At 48.6% G+C, this 21,042-nt stretch overlaps 1 long non-coding RNA gene across 2 annotated transcripts; it reads right to left on the bottom strand.

Moving 5' to 3' along the window:
* Window positions 1-11,335: 11,335 nt before the first annotated feature.
* On the bottom strand, window positions 11,336-19,344 carry LOC146049700 (uncharacterized). 2 transcript variants are annotated; one of them, XR_014466187.1, is made up of 8 exons: window positions 19,200-19,344; window positions 18,313-18,368; window positions 16,257-16,321; window positions 15,048-15,094; window positions 14,319-14,379; window positions 13,446-13,471; window positions 13,004-13,068; window positions 11,336-12,740 (listed from the first exon to the last, which is right to left on the bottom strand). It is a non-coding gene; the product is annotated as an uncharacterized LOC146049700 (long non-coding RNA). The 2 variants fall into 2 exon arrangements; XR_014466186.1 differs by having other exon boundaries at window positions 19,086-19,305.
* Between the last annotated feature and the right edge of the window lie 1,698 nt (window positions 19,345-21,042).

The raw sequence follows: 21,042 nt of genomic DNA, 5'->3' as shown, positions 1-21,042 counted from the left end.
TTTTTGGGTTCTTCATCTGTTGTACAGCTTTATATTTTGGCGTTATTATTTTTATGAAATCGTAGACTTGGATAACTGCTGTTTTTTTGTAGGTATCTCAAGTCAGTACTAAAGTATTTGTGGCTGATTCAGATCCGCTCACTAGGCAGCGTAGGGGGCCGTCCCATCTGGAGCGAACACAGCAGTGAGTGCTCACCGAAGCTGTTTGCTACTGGGGTCTGCACGTGCACAGACCACCACCACCATCAGAACAGGGGCAAATTTGTTCTTGTCCGGTCAAAGCTAAATCACCCCATAGTGTAAGCTGTTTCCACTCCCGGGGCTTGTCTTTGATGTGGCGGGGGGGGGGGGGGGGCTGGGGCTGGCTATTGCTGCTGCTTACATGGAAGGAATGCACAAGTACATTACATTACCAGCTTTTGTCCCCCCCCCCCCCTCCCAACAGACAAATACATTTTTTGGTGTGTGCCTAGCTTAACATTCCAGGTTTTAAGGATAGCACAGGTGACTTGATAAGTACTTCAGTTATTTTAATTTCTCCATCTGTGCTCAAGCATAGACATCCCTAAAGCCTGGACTGTTAGTGGGCTTTGAGGACCAAGGCAGAGAAATGCTGTTACTGCAAGTTTAATAGCATTAATACTGTTCGGGAAATCATACAATGGTTAGTATGACCGTATCACTCGCACAGATAGCAAAATTAAAATAAGGAGAGTTATGGTAGACCTACCTTTGTTAACTCCCTTTCCTTGAAGTCCATGGGAACCACAAGGGACATCGGGGTTGTAGGTGGATCCAGGGGGTCTGAGGCACCAATCAGCGAAGCTTCTAAAGATTTCCCAGGATGCCCGGGCCCTCTCCCCTACAGCCCCGCCTCCAGGCTCATCTAGCCAGTTTTTAGTAACAAGCCGTTAAGCAGGAAGCGGAGAAGAGAGGACAGGAGGCACACATGCCCATACACTCGTACATACGATAGAGTTGACATGAACTTAAATTATGGTAATTACGGGTCACATAATGATAATATCACTTCCAGGGATACCTCAGTAGCAAATTAAAGGGAGGGCGCCCTGTGGTTCCCATGGACTTCAAGGAAAGGGAGTTAACAAAGGTAGGTCTACCATAACTCTCCTTTTTTCTTTTCAGGGTCCATGGGTCCCACAGGGGACATCTGGGATGTCACAAGCCGTATATTCAAGGGAGGGAATTTGCCTGAGGTGCCAGAAGAACCCGACGACCAAAGGAAGCATCCTGGGAGGCGAACGTGTCAAAAGCATAAAATCTAGTGAAGGTATGGACAGATGACCACGTTGCAGCCTTGCACAGTTGTTCGGCAGAAGCTCCTCTGCTTGCTGCCCAAGACGGACCAACCGCTCTGGTAGAATGTGCTTTAATGGACAGAGGGATAGGTAACTTTGCCAGTTGATACGTTTGATGAATAGCCATGCGAATCCAGCGGGCTATGGTTTGCTTGGTGGCTGGCCAGCCTTTCTTATGAAAACCGTACAGGACAAAGAGAGAGTCAGATTTCCTGACCGCCCTAGTACGGTCAACATATATGGTCAGGGCCCTGACCACGTCCAGAAGATGTTCCTGTGGAGACAAATTTTCTGACGTGAAAGCCGGCACCACTATCTCCTGGTTCAGATGGAACCTGGAGACGACTTTAGGAAGGTGCGACGGTTTGGTCCTCAGGACCGCCCTGTCCGCATGGAAGATAAGGAAGGGAGGTTTCCATGAAAGAGACGAAAGATCAGAAACCCTCCTAACAGAAGAAATTGCCAGGAGGAAAACTGTTTTTACAGTAAGCCACTTAAGATCCACTGACTGTAATGGTTCAAAGGGTGGCTTGGTCAATGCCTGTAATACTAGTTTAAGATCCCAAGGCATGGTAGGAGGAGTATACGGTGGTTGGAGATGTATTACTCCATGAAAGAAAGTGCGAATATCTGGTAAAAGTGCAATTTTTCTCTGGAACCAGACCGATAGGGCTGAGACCTGGACTTTCAGGGACGCCAGTCTCAGTCCCATGTCCAGACCTTTCTGTAGGAAAGCCAAAATTCTTGACAATTTGAAAATTTTTGGATTGTACTTTCTGGTGGTACACCAAGAAAAGAAAGTGTTCCAAATCCGGTAGTAAATTCTGGAAGATGACGGTTTGCGAGCATGGATCATAGTTCTAGCCACTCTGGAGGAAAACCCTTTCTGCTTTAGTAGGGTAGTTTCAAGCGCCACGCCGTTAAAGACAGACGCTGAGGGTCCGGGTGTAAGCAGGGACCCTGGGATAACAGATCCTTCCGAGGTGGCAATGGAATGGGGGGCTGGTGAGACATCTGTTGCAGATCCACGAACCAAGGCCTGCGTGGCCAATATGGGGCTATCAGAATTAGGTTCCCGCGTTCCAGTTTGAATTTCCTGACGATACTGGGGATCATGTTGACCGGAGGAAATGCGTAAGGGAGATGAAATCTCCATGGAACTGTTAGAACGTCTGTGAAGTCGGCTAGAGGGTCTCTCGTCCTTGCTCCGAACCTTTCCACTTTGCGGTTGTGTCTGGACGCCATCAGATCCACGTCCGGCACGCCCCAACTGTCTGTCAGAGTGGCAAAGACCTCTGGGTGGAGAGACCACTCCCCCGGATGAATGTCCTGACGGCTCAGGAAGTTCAGGACACCCGGGATGAAGACAGCTGAGAGTGCCAGAAGATTCTGTTCTGCCCAAGTCAGGATTCTGGACACTTCCTGTAGGGTCGCCAGACTTCGAGTGCCCCCTTGGCGGTTTATGTACGCCACAGCCGTGGCGTTGTCGGAGCGAATCTGTACTGGCCTGCCTTGGAGCAGGTCCTTTGATCCGACCAGGGCATTGTAGGCTGCCCTCAATTCCAGGACGTTGATGGATAGTCTGGATTCTAGCACTGTCCACACGCCTTGCAAGGATTTGGATTTTACTACTGCTCCCCAGCCTCGCAAGCTGGCGTCGGTTGTGAGGACCAGCCATTCGGTGAACCAGAATGGTCGACCTGTTGACAGGTGTTGCGTTTGAAGCCACCACTGGAGGGATTCCTGGACTTCCTGTGTCAGTTGGAAGGAGGTAGTCCTGATGTGATGAGTCAGGCCGTCCCACTTCTTCAAGATGAGACGCTGAAGAGGGCGAGAGTGGAACTGGGCCCACTCGACCATGTCGAAAGTGGACACCATCCGGCCCAGGATCTTCATTGCCCAATGGACCGTGACCTTTGGGCTCAGAATGAATTTGCGGATGTGCTCTTGTAGGGCAGCACTCTTGTCCGGTGGAAGAAACAGCCTCAGGGCCTTGGTGTCCAGAAGAGCTCCCAGGTGCAACATGCGTTGCGATGGAATCAGAGTGGACTTTTCCCAATTTAAGAGCCACCCATCTTCCTGTAAAATTGCAATTGTTGTTTGCAGATGCAACAGCAGGATTTCCGGAGACTTCGCCACCAGCAAGAGGTCGTCCAAGTAAGGGAACACTCGGATGCCCTGCTGGTGGAGGAGGGAAGCCATTACTGCCATGATCTTTGTGAAGATTCTTGGGGCAGTGGCTAGTCCAAAATGTAGGGCCCTGAATTGAAAGTGCCTGTTTTGGATCGCGAACCTCAGGTACTGTTGGTGTGCTGGAAGGATGGGAACATGGAGGTACGCGTCCCGACTATCCAGGGAGACCATGTAATCTCCAGCTTCCAGTGCCAGGATTATTGATCTTAACGTTTCCATCCTGAACTTGGACACTCTGACTGACTTGTTGAGTGCCTTTAAGTTCAGAATGGCTCTGAACGTCCCACTTGGTTTTGGGACTAGGAAGAGGGTTGAGTAAAAACCCTGTCCCCTCTGGTGGGAAGGTACCGGAACAATAACCTGAGACTGTAGCAGAGACTGCAATATTCTTTGCAGATGGTCTGCTTTGAAGGGGTCGTGTGGGAGGCCCGTGCAAAATAACTTTTTGGGTGGCGTCCTTTTGAAGGATATGGAGTAGCCCCGAGACACCACTTCTCTCACCCAGGTGTCCTTTGTTGTGGACAGCCACTGGTGTGTGAAGTCTGCCTCCCACCTGGGGCTCTCCCTGCGGGAGGCCCGTCCCGTCATGCAGATGGTTTGTCAGGCTTGTTTGGGGCCTGTCTAGCGGCCCAAGCCTGCTTTGGTTTTGCCTTACCGGGTTTATGTGAGGAGGGAGGCTTTGTAAAAGGCTGACCTCTGGCCTTTCCTTGCGGACGAAAGGACCGAAAGGTAGTCCTAGGCTTTTGTGGGAGGGCCGTCGGAAGGCACGCAGTTTTTGCTGCAGCCAAAGAGGCTACGATTTTGTTTAGTTCCTCTCCAAAGAGTGTCTCACCCTTAAAGGGTAGTAACTCCAGAGTCTTTTTGGACTCCAAATCCGCCTTCCAAGGCCTGAGCCAAATGATGCGGCGTGCTAAAACAGAGCTAGCTGATGCCTTGGCTGCTAGTGTGCCTGCATCCGACATGGCCTCCATAATATAGGAAGCTGCTTGTTTAATATGGTGGATGCACAGTTTAGCATCTTCAGATGCGTCCTGTGTAAGCTCCTCCTCCAATGTTTGAACCCACGGGAGAATAGCCTTAGCTGCCCAGGTTGCTGCTATGGTAGGCCTTTGAACAGCGCCAGTGTAAGAAAACGTGGCCTTAAGAGCCTGTTCCAGCCGCCTGTCAGTCTGGTCCCCAAGATTGGACCCAGATGAAACGGGTAAGACCGAAGGTTTTACCAGTCTAGTAACATGGGGATCCACTGAGGGTGGAATCTCCCATGGTTTGCAGTCCTCTGGTGGGAGGGGGTATTTGTTTAAAACCCTCCGTGGAATGCTGGCTTTTTTGCCTAACGCTTCCCACTGATTTGTCCTAATTTCAGATAGATAATCAGAATGTGGGAACTGGTCCTTAAGGACCTTTTGTTTTTTAAAGACATCCTTGGCCTTAGCGACTGGTTCTGGCTCCTCCGAGTCAGATAGTAAAACTTCTTTGATGGCATGAATTAGGGCTGTTACATCAGGAGTTTCTGCTTGAGAAGCAGGAGTATCCATAGGCATGGGATCATCCTGATCATCATCTAAATTAATGTCGTCACCAGTATTGTCGACATCATCCCCGCCATCATCAGTGTCATCCTGTGTATCCGGTAGCAACGAAGTTAGCAGGGATCTACTGGGCTGTACAGTCTAAGGCAGCAGCTTTTGCATGGCTACCGTGGTCTGTTGCAAGGTCTGCACCGTGGTCGACAGGGCATCCACCCAAGGTGGAGGGGGCTGGACTACAGGGGGTGCAATAGTAGCGGGCAAGCGGTCCACAAGAGTACCCAGCAATTGTTGGAAGGCCGCCCATGGGGGGGGTTGTTGTGGGACTACTGTGGCAGAAGACTGCGCAGAAGGGATAAAGCAGTTGACACACAGGCCATCCTGAACAACATCCATATCAGACATATCCTGCAGCACAGCCCTTGCAAGACAAGAGCTGAGGAGATTCTGTCTGCTGACGCCCTCGTTTGGACATGGTGTAGACAAACTGACAATGAAAGCTTACAGTGCACAATAGGATAATTCACTAAGGAAAACCTAGAGTGATATCACTGAGTGCTATGTGATCAATGAGGTATTGCCTCAATAATAGTGATAAAGGGACAGATTACGGACAGAAGAAGAGTGAGAAATCTAGCACAAGTCACATACACACTATTAGTCAGGAAAAGACTACCTCACCCTGTGTCAGAAAATGGAGAAAAGTGGGAATAAGGGTGGCTGTGAAAGTAGCTACTAAACCTGTAGGCGATTTAACAGGGGAGAAGTGTGCCCGCTCTCTGGAAGTGCTGCTGTAGAAATGGCGCCTGTCCGAGAGAGGGGGGGTGGGCACATAAGCTACAGCTTATGAAACAGCAGATCCCTAGTGAGATTGGCGCCAAAGCTGGGGGAGGGACTGCAGACCCGACGCCGCCTCCCCTTGCTGGACTTCCCCCACCGGGGCTATATGGAGCCGAATAATGATGGGGTCCCCTCTGCCCCGGTCTGCGCTCAGTCCCCGGTGGTCTAATGGGGTCCCGGGCCGAAGCCTGTACCCACGCCAGTTACCGCGCGCGTCTCCCATGCTATCGCGGTATGGCAGCGGTTTGCGCTCCTATTGGAGCCTTACCTGCCCTCTATTCCGGCCACGCTGCCCGGGGGAGACCGTCGGCGGTGCTAGGCGTCGTTGTCTCCCCCGCCAAAGTCCTCCGCTGACAGGCGTCGTGGATGGAGATGGCGCCGGGAGGGTGACGTAGCTGCTCGCTCCGCCGTCAGTGATTGACGGTGGTGAGCAGCCTCAGCCGCGAAGCGGCTTCTGCCGCAGAGGCGGCAGGTTTAAATAGAAAAAGTTTATGGGGTTACCTCAGGCGGCGGTACGTGTCCTCCGACCTTTTCATACCCCCACTATCCACGTCGGCGTGGAGTTGAGAATAGAATAGTGTGGCGAGCGCAGCGAGCCACCGAGCCCGAAGCGTGGCGAGCGCAGCGGATACCTTCACAGGTAAACGCGTCCCTTCGCGGGCTTCACAGGTATCCTCGTCCCCTCGCGGGGCTCGCCTCGCTGCGCTCGCCACACTATTCTATTCTCAACTCCACGCCGACGTGGATAGTGGGGGTATGAAAAGGTCGGAGGACGCGTACCGCCGCCCCTCGCGGGCTTGCTGCGCTCGCCACGCTTCGGGTTCACGTTGATCGTGGGGTGGCATTAACAATTGTGGGGGCCATTTCACACTTCAGGGTGTCTATTTGGCCTCTGTGGGCCATTTAACATTGATTCCTATGGAAAAATCTTGTCAATTGAGGCATTGAACAGAAAAATCGTGTCAATTGAGAAACCCCGATGTCCCCTACAACCCCGATGTCCCCTGTGGGACCCATGGACCCTGAAAAGGAAAACAGAGGTACTCATTAAGTCACCTGTGCTCAAGTATGGCTATTCACTATAATGCATTCAAATCTCAGGAGGGAGATTTATTACTATGACCTTATAGCAGGAGACCAGAACGGGGCACGTAACATGTCACACACACAGTCATGTTACCTGATCAGATGATGCAATAAAGGTCTCGGGCAGATCGGGGAGTAGTTCTGCCTCCCGCACTTTCCTCTCGTACTCCGCAATACTCTACAACAGTCTACTAAAACTACAACTGGATTCAGTGTGTAAGGAAACGGTCACTTGTAGAAATATAATGTATAGTCTACGACAGTCATATAATGTAAGATCTGGGTGGGCTTCTGCCACCTGTACATGCAGCGCCACCATCTCTGGCTGGTTACTGAGCAGGGGCTTTGCTTATTGGGGTGTAGAAAAGGCACCACTCAATACAAGTGTATCAGCTTTATACAACAGACCTGTGGCCGCTACAAAAAACATTTGTAAAACTGCATTCTACATCGTTATACCCGCAACGTTGTCATGGGAACCTACACTAATGAGCTGCTAGATTTACCATCAGCCCAATTCTCTATCACAGGATTCTTCTCCAACAGAAGTGAGGTATAAGGAGATTGCTTATAATAGGAACAACCAAGGAACAGATAATTAACTGTGTGTGTGTGCGTCTCATCGCCCGCTATATTGTGCTGGGTGCACGTTATCTTGCACACCCAGATTTACTGCTCAGAATATTGTAAATAAATTAAAAACCTTTCCCTCCAATTGGAAGAATCCGCAACAATGACAAAATGATAAACATATATTGACAATAGGGTACTTATGTATTATGTGGGCGTCCGATTATTGCATTGCATGCAATATAGTGGCATACAATGCAATTTTTCGATTGTAAAGACCCAATTTTTAATTGTATAGTCAACCATGGGTGATTTCATACCCCCACTATCCAACTACGCATGGAGTTGATTTTATATAGTGTGGTGAGCGCAGCGAGGGGACGCAGAATACATGTAAAGTTATCCACGTCCCCTCGCTGCGCTCGCCACGCTTCGGGCACGGTGGCTCACTGCGCTCGTCACACTATATAAAATCATGTCCATGCGTAGTTGGATAGTGGGGGTATGAAATCACCCATGGTTGACTATACAATTAAAAATCAGGTCTTTACTGTGAAAAATCGCATTGCATTGCATGCCTTAAGTAGTGGCATGCAATGAAAAAAATCGGGAGCCCAGATAATACATAAGTACCGACAATAGTTCTGACACTATCTTTATTCTGTGTATGGTCTTGTACACCTAGGTCTGGGGGGATGGGGACTGGCAGTAAGGTACAAACTGTGCAATGTACACAACTGTAGACCTACAGTAGGTATAGACAACACATTCACCACATGTAACCATCCCTTCCTATTTATCTGGGCTTGGGACCAGCTTTGCCAGGGGTAGCCAACTCCAGTCCTCGAGAGCTACCAACAGTTGACATTTTCCTGCTGACCTCACAGGTGCACTCATTACTGACTGATACATTTTAAAAGATCCACAGTGGAGATAAATACTTCACTTGTGATTCTGTGAGGAGACCTGGAAAACGTTAACTGTTGGTAGCTCTCGAGGACTGGAGTTGGTTACCCCTGAGCTATGCGTTACACGTAGGCTGGGTTGCCAGTGAAGCCTGCAGTGATATTGCATTATTGCCTGGAGCTGTTGGTGAAGATTGCAGCAGGAGACAACACATGAGCTGGACCAGGCCAAAACTCGAGTCCTAGGAGGCAAACGTATCAAACGCGTAAAAGTTCAAGAAGCTATTGTCAGACGACCAAGTCGTCAACTTGCAAAGTTGCGCTGCTGTTGCACCACCCCTAATAGCCCAAGAAGCACCCACAGACCGCGTGGAATGAGCCCGGACCCCCGCAGGAATCGGGAGGGAGGTACCTGCTTGATGACAGAGCAAAGCCAGTTGGCAATCATCTGCTTAGTAGCAGGCCAACCTCTCTTTTGAAAGCCACAAAACAAAAGAGTCCAATTTCCGGAGAGTCTTAGTGCAGTGCACATAGATGTGCAATGCACGGACCACATCCAAGGAAGACTGTTCCGGAGAAACATCCAGCCCCTGAAAATCAGGAACCACGATCTCCTGGTTGACATGAAACTTGGACACCACCTTGGGGAGGTGAGAAGGAACGGTTCAAAGAGCCGCCCTGTCAGGATAAATAAATAAACAAACTACTACTAGGATGGTAGAGCAGGAATGGTGACCTACAGGACAGGTCAGACACTCTCCTGGCCAAAGCAATCTCCAACAGGAAAACTGTCTTCCAGGTGAGCCAACAAAGGTCCACCGACCTTCAGGGCTCAAACAGTGGAGCCTGAAGAGCTGCGAGTATCAGGGAAAGATCCCACGGGGGACCTGATGTGGAGGACACCCTGCACAAATGTGCAGACATCTTGCAACAACGCCAACATCCTATGGAACAGGATGGACAGCGCCGAAACCTGTACCTTCAAGGAAGATAAGCGCAATCCAGCCTCTAGGCCCATCTGTAAGAAGAAAGATTTTTATACAGGTAAACCGCGCCAAACAATGAGGTGGATGTTTTTCTCCTCTTTCCTTGGGCAAAACGTGATCCCCAGGATATAGGCTCCAAAATAGAAAATATAGAAGAAATGAATGACTCAGAACATCAGATCACCACTAGAATCTCAGTATTTCCATACTGTACTGACCTGAAAACCAGGCCCTATGAGCCCATAAAGGTATCTTTGTTATACACCAGACAGTCACCTTCCCATGAGAGTAAAGGCTCACCTTCTAGCAGTGCCCTATGTGCATACAAAGGTTTCTTTTGGCTCCTGGATCCTCTGGGTGTGTAAGAATCTCACTCCAAAACCGGTTCCACAAACAGTAGTACAAAATTTTATTCCAGAGTCCAGCAAAAGTACAGTAAAAAGATTAAAAAAACGGCTTTACAGGTGCTTCTTTGTCTTAGCTTCTTCTTCCTATATCACTTGCCCGGGTACAGAGGTGAACAGGAATCACAATAAGATGACAAAAAGTGGGTGAAGAAGAAAAACCAAGGCACTGAACAGCCTCCTCCACAGCACCGACGCGTTTCAGAACAAACTGGTCCTTTTTCAAGGTAAGTGATACAGGAAGGAGCTAAGACAATGAGGCACCTGTAAAGCCGTTTTTTAAATCTTTTTACTGTATTGGAGTGAGATTCTTACACACCCAGAGGATCCAGGAGCCAAAAGAAACCTTTGTATGCACATAGGGCACTGCTAGAAGGTGAGCCTTTACTCTCATGGGAAGGTGACTGTCTGGTGTATAACAAAGATACCTTTATGGGCTCATGGGGCCTGGTTTTCAGGTCAGTACAGTATGGAAATACTGAGATTCTAGTGGTGATCTGATGTTCTGAGTCATTCATTTCGTCTATATTTTCTATTTTGGAGCCTATCTCCTGGGGATCACGTTTTGCCCAAGGAAGGAGAAAAACATCCACCTCATTGTCTGACAGCGCATCATTGCGCACCTTCTTTGTTCCATCTGTAAGAAGGACAGAATCCTGGCCAAGCGGTAAGTCCTGGGATTTGAAAGGTGAGTGAGACACCAGGAAAAGTAAGCCCGCCAGATGCGATGGTAAGCACCAGCAGAAGGTTTGCGGCCCTGAGCATAGTTAAGTTAAAGCCTCTGGCTCTCAACAGAGAGGCCGCAACAGCTACCCCGTCAAAGTCAGATACTGCAAGTCCGGATGTAGACCGGGTCTCTGAGAGCAGGTCTGGACGTAGATGCATACCGATCGGAGGGGCCATTGATGGGTATGCAGCTGTGAGCGGTGACAGTTTTTAGCCCACAAACTCTCCACCACACCCCCAATCTGCTCCTACTTCCAATCTCTGTCTTCACAGCTCCCTCTCGCCATATCCAGCAAGCTTGAATCAGACCATTGTCTCTGCAAAAGCTGCTTTCACTTGTACTCGGAGAAGTGTAGTGTGCTTGCTGGGCATTTATTTTGTCCATGATGTACTTTAACGCCTGTTTTTATATAGACTCTTTGATTAAACCCCGTTATTGCACTTTGAACCCGTGGAACCTCTGATTATTACGCACTGGACAGTCTGCACTTTGCTGTCACCATCAGTTCCCTCCTGAGCAGCAAATGTATTACAGCCGGGACTTCGCTTGCTTGTGGGCTATCTGCCACCAGTCAGTTAAGACCACACATACTTATTGCATCTCCAATGTGCACTTGGTGGGCAGCCACCCCTCAGCCGCATGCACCATTGGCAGAGGATTGCCAGACAGCAGCAGCACACTCACTCTGATCCAGGAGAGGTAACATATGCTGCTCTCATCTCCACCACAGAAGGCATAGCAAATCAATTGTGATTAGTGAACTATTTATTTATTGCAGCCGGAGATGGTTTCCATGGGAATATTATTTATAAAATGAAAGTACCAGTATATTGATTTGAAAAAAGGAAGCTTCCTGTATATTGGAGGCAGTATGGATGGTGTAATGGTTAGCATTACTGCCCCTCAGCACTGAGGTCATCGGTTCGATCCCCACCATGGCTCTAACTGTGCGGTGTTTGTATATTCTCCCCGTGCTTGCGTGGGTTTCCTCCGGGTACTCCAGTTTCCTCCCACAATCCAAAAATATACTGGCAGGTTAATTGGCTCCCATCAAATTAACCCTAGAATGTCTGTGTTTGCGTGTACATGTGGTAGGGAATATAGATTGTAAGCTCCACTGGGGCAGGGACTGATGTGAATGTTCTAATATTCTCTGTACAGTGCTGTGGAATATGTGTGCGCTATATAAGAAACTGGTAATTAATATTGACATTGCTAGAACTTTAACTGTATTTTTTAGATTTTTTCATCTGAACCACCTTCAAGTATTAGATTTTAATGTATGGGTATATAACGTCATATTGATGCATTTTGGAAGCATATATACTTCATTATTTTTTATTAAAGACATTTATTTTTTATGAAATGTTTATTTCCATTTATTCACTATCAGCCCTGTCTTATTACAGCACAGAAACTTTCCAAATATTTAGCATATTGTTGGTCCCTCTTATTGCGACATCCCAGGTGCAATTTGGTTATTACCTGTAAATTTAATTTAAAACGTTTAATACTGGGGCAGATGTATTAAGCTTTAACAAGAGATAAATGCAAGGGTGATAAGGAGAGCTAACGTCCAGCCAATCACCTGCTAACTACCATGTCACAGGCTGTGTTTAAAAAAGTCAGTAAGGAGCTGATTGGCTGGACGCTTATCTCTCCTTATCATCCTTGCATTTATCTCTTGTTAAGGCTTAATACATCTGCCCCATTGAGTGTTGGTAGGTGACTGATAACTTCTAGAAGGTGCAAAATAAGTCGATATTGGTTGCACATATGGTGACATCCCATCTTTGTAAATAAAACCCATCAGGAAATGGAGCACTTCAATATTTCTTGAAATATTCAATGGGCTATTCCGATAGGAACCCTGGAATATACAGCACGCTTACACTAGGACAGGGAAGTCCACACAGCAGTCTCCATCCCTGGAAGGGTCAGAACTATCTGTATACAGTGACTAGCGAGGCCGCAGGTGGTGTTGGCCTGTTTCCACTGATCACAAAGCTGATCTTCCATCTGTTCCGCAGTGTTCTCATTAATATCTGGTCATAATGGTCTTACTCCTCGGTTAGAATTCACACAATAACAGAACCCATTACTGGGATAATTATGTTCTGTTGGCGTAGGGTGACCACTGCTCTTCTTGCCCCTCTGATCTATACCATGCTTCATAAAACAGATCTAAAAATAAAATGAATCATTGGTTATACGAAATCCCTTGAAAAGGGGAAGTGAGAGAACGGTTCTACCGCAGAACAGCAGGTAATGGTTAACACACACACACACACACACACACACACACACACACACCAGAGAAATACTTTATGGGCACAGACAGAAATAGCCTGTAAATAAGGATGTTACTATAGCACGGCAGTGAATATATGACATACACAGTAGAAACCCTTTTCACAGGGAAAAAGGGCAATATGCAAAATAATTACCCCTTAAGTATGTTTCCGCCATCTTCTATCATCAGACAGATTCATCCCATTTTCCTTAGCAAGACCTTAATGGAACACCATAAAAAGAAACCAAATGTGTAGTTTAATTCTGAGCTTTGAAATGTATTACAGTGCACAGTCGCTCTGAGATCTGATTGGATGATCCTTCCTACCAATCAGATGATAGTGACATGCAATACACCAGTGTAGTATACTCAGACTTTGTAACACACTGTAAGAGCACAGCCACAATGCACATCCTAGCTATGGGACGCACACAAGAGGACTATGTTCTGGTTTAGTCTTCCTCCGGTTCTTACGTGCCCGCCCACAGTAACGGCCAGCACGCCTTTGTGGGAGGATTCTCATTACACATGACATGTGACTATAGTGCATTAAGGAAATCCACATTATAGTCTGAGCAGTAAATGATCTTAGTTACCTGCTTTGTTCTTCACAGTCTTCTCACTGAAATGAAACCACAAACGTTTAGGAATGACCACCGTCACAACATATATATAGGCAAGGAATCACATACACCGGATAAGATTTATGTAAGAGGTAAATAGCTTAGGCAAAGATGGTTACAGCATACAGATGTCACCATAGCCCCCCTCCCAACACTTGGGCAGCTATTCCACCATTAGGAGCCCTAAAAACACTTATATCAGGAAGCCACAGGTGCTGCTAATCAGCCCAACCCTGATCACATCAGTTTTCCTGCTGCTGTTCTAAAACCAGGACTGGATCTTCCACATGTGGAAGTACGCTGTCCCAGCCACAATATCCTCTCCCTGGCAGCACCAACGGGGCTCCCATCTTTAGAGACCCCATAACTGGGGTCTCCTGTCCGTATACCACTTCCTTCGGTACCCATCAGCAAAGAGATAGGATAGGACAGGCTCTACATAGCTCAAATACAAGCAACTCTACGTATTACTGCAATTACCAACCACAAACTTTTCTTACTCTCCAAGAGCAGAGGAATAACCCCCATTGCTTGCACGATTCTGCCCCTATACACAGGTTGTAAGATCGGAGACATTAGCGTACTGCCCATAGAACAGATGCCAGATAAGCGCCCATCACTTCCTCTTCCTCCAGTTCTTACGCACCTGCAGACAGTACAACAGGCACGCCTTTGTGGGAGGGGACAGCAAATTACAAGCAGCTCTGCCAATCAACAGGGGACTTACTATAGTGAATATATGACACACACAGTAGAAGATTCCTTTCCCCTTTGTAAACAAACTTCTGTTTTAAGTTGTAATTGCCTTAAACTGAGGGGAAAAGGACAAATGCGCAAAATAATTACCTGTTATGTAGGCGTCAACCCTCTTCCATCATCAGATACATCCCATTTCCACCAATGAGACCTGAATGTAATACACCATAAAGATTAACCTACATGTAGAGAGTCATTCCCAGAGTGGAAACAGTTACCCCACCATCAAATGTATAACAAGTGTATTTATTTCTGGGCTTTAAAATGTATTACAGTGTAGTCTCTTACACACAGGGCGATGGGTGCCCCCCCCATGGTGAGCGATGTGCTTAAGCACAGATCACCCAGCATGCATTGCTGACACATGCCATGCACCAGCGATGTGTGTTGAAGGATCTGTGAGAACACAGGCAATAGTAACGTGTGGAGTCTCACATCGCCGCCGCCGCTATGGCCTCCACACAATGAGCGATCTAGAAAGATCACTTCGAAAATGGCCCTAAAATGTGTATGGGCGTTTACTCTGAGATCTGATTGGATGATCCTTCCTACCAATCAGATGATAGTGACATGCAATACACTAGTGTAGTATACTCAGACTTGGTAACACACTGTAAGAGCACAGCCACAATGCACAACCCAGCTATGGGACGCACACAATAGGACTATGTTCTGGTTTAGTCTTCCTCCGGTTCTTACGCGCCAGCCCACAGTAACGGCCAGCACGCCTTTGTGGGAGGGTTTGCATTACGTGTGTCTTGTATCTACAGCGGAATAAGGAGATTCCCAATAAAGGCGGAGCAATAAGATCTTAGTTACCTGTTGTGTTCGTCACCATCTTCTTACTACATGACAGAACCTTCCCACTGAAATGAAAACACAAAGACATGTTTAGGAATGGCCACCTCACAACATGCCTGCACCCATCAATTCTATACAATTGGATAGTACGGTTGTGGTATACAGAAGGCAGAGCTGGTCTGTTTATGGGCACTGCTGCTAGGTCAGGGTTTCCCCTGACGTGTATTACATCACTGCACACTGACAGCAACCATCACAATCCTATAACAGCAGAAGGGCCGCCTGCTACTGTTACATTGCTAGGAGAAATCTGTAATGTGTCTCCTCCCCACTTACAGCACCACCCTGGTCTCCTGTGCCTATTGGCAAGCAGGGTTACAGCATTACAGCACACAGATGTCACAGCATAGATCAAACTCAAAGTGTTCCAGCAATCCCTACCATATCCCACACCCACGGCCTATCACCTGGACAGCTATTCCACCATCAGGACCCCCGACCTCCTGCCCCGGAAACACTCATTAGGAAGCCACAGGTGCTGCTAATCAGCCCAACACCGATCACAACAATTATCCTGCTGCTGCTCTAAAACCAGGACCGGATCCTCCACATTACCTTCATGTCCCTGCCACAATATCCTCTCCCTGGCAACACCACTAGGGTCTCCATCTGTACAGATCCCATCACTGGGGTCTGCTGTCCATATACCACTCGCTGGATAATTGGGACAAAATAGGGCAAAAAAAAAGAAATCTTCCTTAATTTCACTCAAGGAGGAGTTTTCGTTGGTACCCACAATCAAATGGATAGGACAGACCCTACACAGCCAATACAAGCAACACTACGTATTACGGCAAGTACCAACCATAATGCTTTTCTTGCTCTCTAAGAGCAGAGGAATAACCACCATTACTTGGACGATTCTGCCCCTATACACAGGTTGTAAGATGGGAGACATCAGCGTACTGCCCATAGGACAGATGCCAGGTAAGCGCCCATCACTTCCTCTTCCTCCAGTTCTTACGCACCTGCAGACAGTACAACAGGCACGCCTTTGTGGGAGGGGACATTACAAGTAGCTCTGCCAATCAACAGGGGACTTACTGTAGTGAATATACGACACACACTGTAGGAGATTACTTTCCCCTTTGTGAACAAACTTCTGTTTTAAATTGTAATCGCCTTAAACAGTAAAACTAAGGTGAAGAGGACAAATGTGCAAATTACCTGTTATGTAGGTGTCAACCCTTTTCCATCATCAGACAGATACATCCCATTTCCACCAATGAGACCTGAATGTAATACACCATAAAGATTAACCTACATGTAGAGATTAATTCCCAGAGTAGAAACAGTTACCCCACCATCAAATGTATAACAAGTGCATCTATTTCTGGGCTTTAAAACGTATTACAGCGTATAGTCTCTTAAGGCCCCCATACACTAGCCGATTTTGGTCAGATTTCAGCCAGATCAGTCGGATCTGGCCGAAATCGGACCAAAATCAGCTAGTTTTGATGTCCCCTCAGATCCGATGCGCGGTCCCGTGCGCATCGGATCTGCGTCGGGTGGTCGGACCTGCTGCACGTCCGACCACCCGACTTGGGACCTAGTGGGGCGGCGCGGCGGTAGAGGAAGCAGGGGGGGCTGGGGACGCTGCGGAGGACACAGGCGGCATAGAGCCAGGCAGGGGGAGCCGGCAGTACGAAATAAAATAAAAAAGCCCATACAATGAATGGGCGGCCTGTGATTGGCTGATCGCTCTCTCAGCCAGTCAGCAATTGGCTGAGAGAGCGCTCAGCCAATCACAGGCTGCCCATTCATTGTATAGGCTTTTTTTTTCTAGCACTGACAGCTCCCGGCTCTATGCCGCCTGTGTCCCCCGCAGCGTCCACAGCCCCCCCTGCTCCCACCAGAAGCCCTGCTCTGTAGGCCCCCCCCCCCCCCCCCCCCTGCTCCCCGGGTTTTTTACATGTGATAAATCGAGACGATTTATCACATGTAAAAAATGGCACATCAAGTGCCAATCTAATCAGCCGGGGAAGCTCAGGGGGAAGTCGGGGGCGACTTGTCCTAAGGACAAGTCGCCCTAGTGTATGGGGGCCTTTACACACAGGGCGAGACAGGAGCCCCGTTCTATGAACCAGCGAAGTGTGCGGACCAGTGATCCCTGGTGAGAACACGGGCGATGTAAATAGGATTTGGACGGCATGCAGTTAAGATCTAGTCAGGTGATAACGGCAAATGGGACCACACACTTTCGTCACTACAGCCTGTACACATGAAGCGATCCATGCTTACAGTTCGCTAAGAAAAAAGCCCTGTGTGTATGGGCGTTTACTCAGATCTTATTGGATGATGCCTTCTACCAATCAGATGTAGTATACGCAGACTTGGCAACACACTGTAAGAGCACAGCCACAATGCACATCCCAGGTATGAGACGCACACAACAGGACTATGTTCTGGCTTATTCTTCCTCCGGTTCTTACGTGCCAGCCCACAGTAACGGCCAGCACGCCTTTGTGGGAGGGTTTGCAACACGTGACAAGTGAATTGCCTTATTCCGCTATAGTCACATTATAGTCTGAGGAGTCATTGTAGATCAGTGGTGTCAAACTCATGGCACTCCAGCTGTTGTGGAACTACACATCCCAGCATGCCCTGCCACAGATTTTATATAATGGATTGTTAAAGCTGTGCTGGGGCATGAAGTTCCACAACAGGAGGGCCATGAGTTTGACACCTTTGGTGTAGATCACAGGTCTTCAACCTGTGGCCCTCCAGATGTTGTGGAACTACATGTCCCAGCATGCCCTGACAGTTTTGGCATGCTCTTATAGGAAAAAATGTAGCAATGCATGCTGGGACATGTAGTTTCACAACATCTGGAGGGCCACATGTTGAAGATCCATGGTGTAGAATAGATGGTACATTACGCATATCTTTGTCTCACCTGTTTTGTTCATTAACAACTTCTCACCATATGACCACACACATTTAGGAATAGCCATGGTAGAAGATTCCTTTCCTCTGTGAATGAACTATGGGTTTAGGTCAGGGATGGGGAAACTTCAGCCCTCCAGCTTTTGTTGAACTACATATCACAGCATGCCTTGCAAAAGTTTTAGCATAGCCAAATAGCAAAGCTGTAGCAGGGCATGCTGGGAAGTGTATTTCAACAACAGCTGGGGGGACCAAAGGATCCCCACCCCTGCTTTAGGTTGTAATCTCCTTAAATAATACATTTAAAAGATAAGGGTACAATGTGCAAAATAATAACCTGTTTTGTAGCTTTCCACAGTCTTCCATCATTCATCCCACTTTCTCCAGCGAGACCTGGGTGTAACACACCATAAAAATAAACATGTAGATTAATTCTCAGATTAAATCCCCCCATGATCTGATTGGATGATCCTTCCTACCAATCAGATGATAGGCGAGATGCTGTACACCAGTCAGTGTAGTATACTCAGACTTGTAACGCTGTAAGAGCACAGCCACAATGCGCATCCCAGCTATGGGACGCACACAATAGGACTATGTTCTGGTTATTCTTCCTCCAGTTCTTACGCGCCAGCCCATTGTAACGGCCAGCACGCCTTTGTGGGAGGATTTACATGACATGTGCGACTATAGGTGAATAATACACACACATAGGGATGGCCATCGTTGCCATTGATGGCAATTCTACAACAGGCCATCGATATTGCTAAACTATGTAATGGATGACCATCGATATTTTTACATATCGATGGTCATCCATTGTGTTTGATTGATTGGCCATTATTCTTACAGCCCCCTCACACCAGCTGCCGAAATCTGTACACAGCTGGGTAATGTTGCCCTTAGCCCAGAGCTCATGTACTATAGGAGAGTTATACAACGTGATATATGCCAAGCTGGTAAACGAAAGCTTCCTGCCCCACCTGGCAGAGCAGAGATCACTCTAGCGCCCCTGCAAAGCGCACGCAGCCCTTTAGAGACCGACAAGTAAGGCTGAGACCGGCTTCGTGGCCTATACGCGAGGGAAAAAATAATGTTGTATGGGGCTACCTGAGCAGAGCTGCAGGGGGAGAGCCGGCTGCCAGTCCTGGAGCAGGGAAGCTGTACACGGTCACCCGGGCACATCAGTGAGGAGGGAGGGGTAGCCCAGCACAGGGCACTCACCAGGCCGCAGGCACAGCGGCATACACGTGCCGGTGCATCCTCCTCCCCAGCAGCATGGGTGTTGCACATGTGCCGCCCATCTCTCCTCCTTTCCGGCTTTCACAGCTCACTTCCGCCCCGCTACTGTCTGAGCGCCGTCATCACTGACTACGCCGCAACGTCTGGCTCCGGGAAGATGGCCGCTATGTCACATGATTGTCAGCCATGCGCTGGTGTATAGATGTCCCTCTCCCCAGGGTCAGCCATGCGCTGGTGTATAGATGCCCCTCTCCCCAGCGTCAGCCATGCGGGTCAGCTATGCGCTGGTGTATAGATGCCATCTCCCCAGAGACAGATATGTGCTGGTGTATAAATGTCAGTCTCCCCAGGGTCAGCCATGCGCTGGTGTATAGCTGTCCATACCCCCAGGGTCAACCATGTGCTGGTGTATAGATGCTGTCTGCCCTAGGTCAGCCATGCGCTGGTGTATAGAGGTGTACCCCTGCTTGTCCACATTTTATGCTGGTGGCTTTCAATCAATCTGACTATAAATAATTTGACTTGGTCGCAGACAAATCTTGCCCAGAAACATAAAGGCCCCCATACATTAGGCCGACTTGTCCTAGGGACAAGTCGGACCCAATTTACCTGCAAGCCGCCCGGCAGCTCCCCGGGAGGCTCACATACAATTTGGCACTTGATGTGCCATTTTTTACATGGGATAAATCGCATGCGATTTATCCCATGTTAAAAAAAACCCGGGGAGCTGCAGGGCAGTAAGGAGTAGTGGGGGCGGGCAGCGGCAGTAGTGGGGGCGGGCAGCGGCTGCGGTGGTGGGGGCGGCCAGCGGTGGTGTTGGGGGCGGCCAGCAGTGGTGGGGGCGGGCGGCCAGCGGTGGTGGGGGCGGGCGGCGGGTGCGGTGAGCGCTGCTGACCTGGCCGGGCAGTGTACATACACATAGCAGCAGCGGGGACGGGCAGAGCAGTGGCGGCTATTAGATTTTTAAAATACTTGTCAAATGACCGGCCGCTCTCTGATTGGCCGGAGAGCTCTCAGCCAATCAGAGAGCGGCCGGTCATTTGACAAGTATTTTAAAAATATAATAGCCGCCACTGCGCTGCCCGTCCCCGCTGCTGCTATGTGTAAGTAAGTACACTGCCCGGCCAGGTCAGCAGCGCTCACCGCACCCACCGCCCGCCCCCACCACCGCTGCCCGCCCGGTGTCTGCATGCATATGCCTGTCAGGTGGCAGGCATATGCATAAAGGGAGGTCGGACGTGATCGTATGTACAGACCGTCCGACCTCCCTGATCCGGTCCGATGCGCACGTGACCGCGCATCGGATCGGATCGGATATCACACACATACGATTTTGGGCCGATTTCATCCGATTATCGGTACAAAGTGATGAAATCGGACCAAAATCGCATAGTGTATGGGGGCCTTAACTGTTCTATTAACAGATCTGTCGGGTAGGATCAAAACTATCGGCCACAATCTCCCAATGTCGACCAGTGTGTGAACGCATTCCCAAACGGTCCAGATGTAAAAATATAAAATAACACAGTGTGTGGGCACTGGGCAAACCTCACGTTTTCCCATTGGATGATCTTGGGTGAAATCGTTTTGGTACTTGTGTAGTTTCACTGTGGCAGTTACGTAGTCAGCGTAGTGTCCCTGTCAGAAAATCTGTGTAGTGTTTCCACAGCCAGCGTAGTCAGCGTCTCTGTCAGTATCAGCATCATTTTCCAGCAACTAGCGCAGTTAGCGCAGTTCGCATCCCTGTAAGTATCAGTGTTGTGTACTCATGGCCAGCGTAGACAGTACGTTAGCAGCTAGCCGGAGCTTACGTAGTTAGCGTAGT

The sequence above is a fragment of the Crinia signifera genome, chromosome 12 (assembly GCF_055691185.1).
Source record: "Crinia signifera chromosome 12, ASM5569118v1, whole genome shotgun sequence".
In the NCBI taxonomy this organism is placed as follows: domain Eukaryota; kingdom Metazoa; phylum Chordata; class Amphibia; order Anura; family Myobatrachidae; genus Crinia; species Crinia signifera.
Note: the sequence above shows the minus strand (reverse complement) of the source record. Positions and strands in the feature narration are given on the sequence as shown.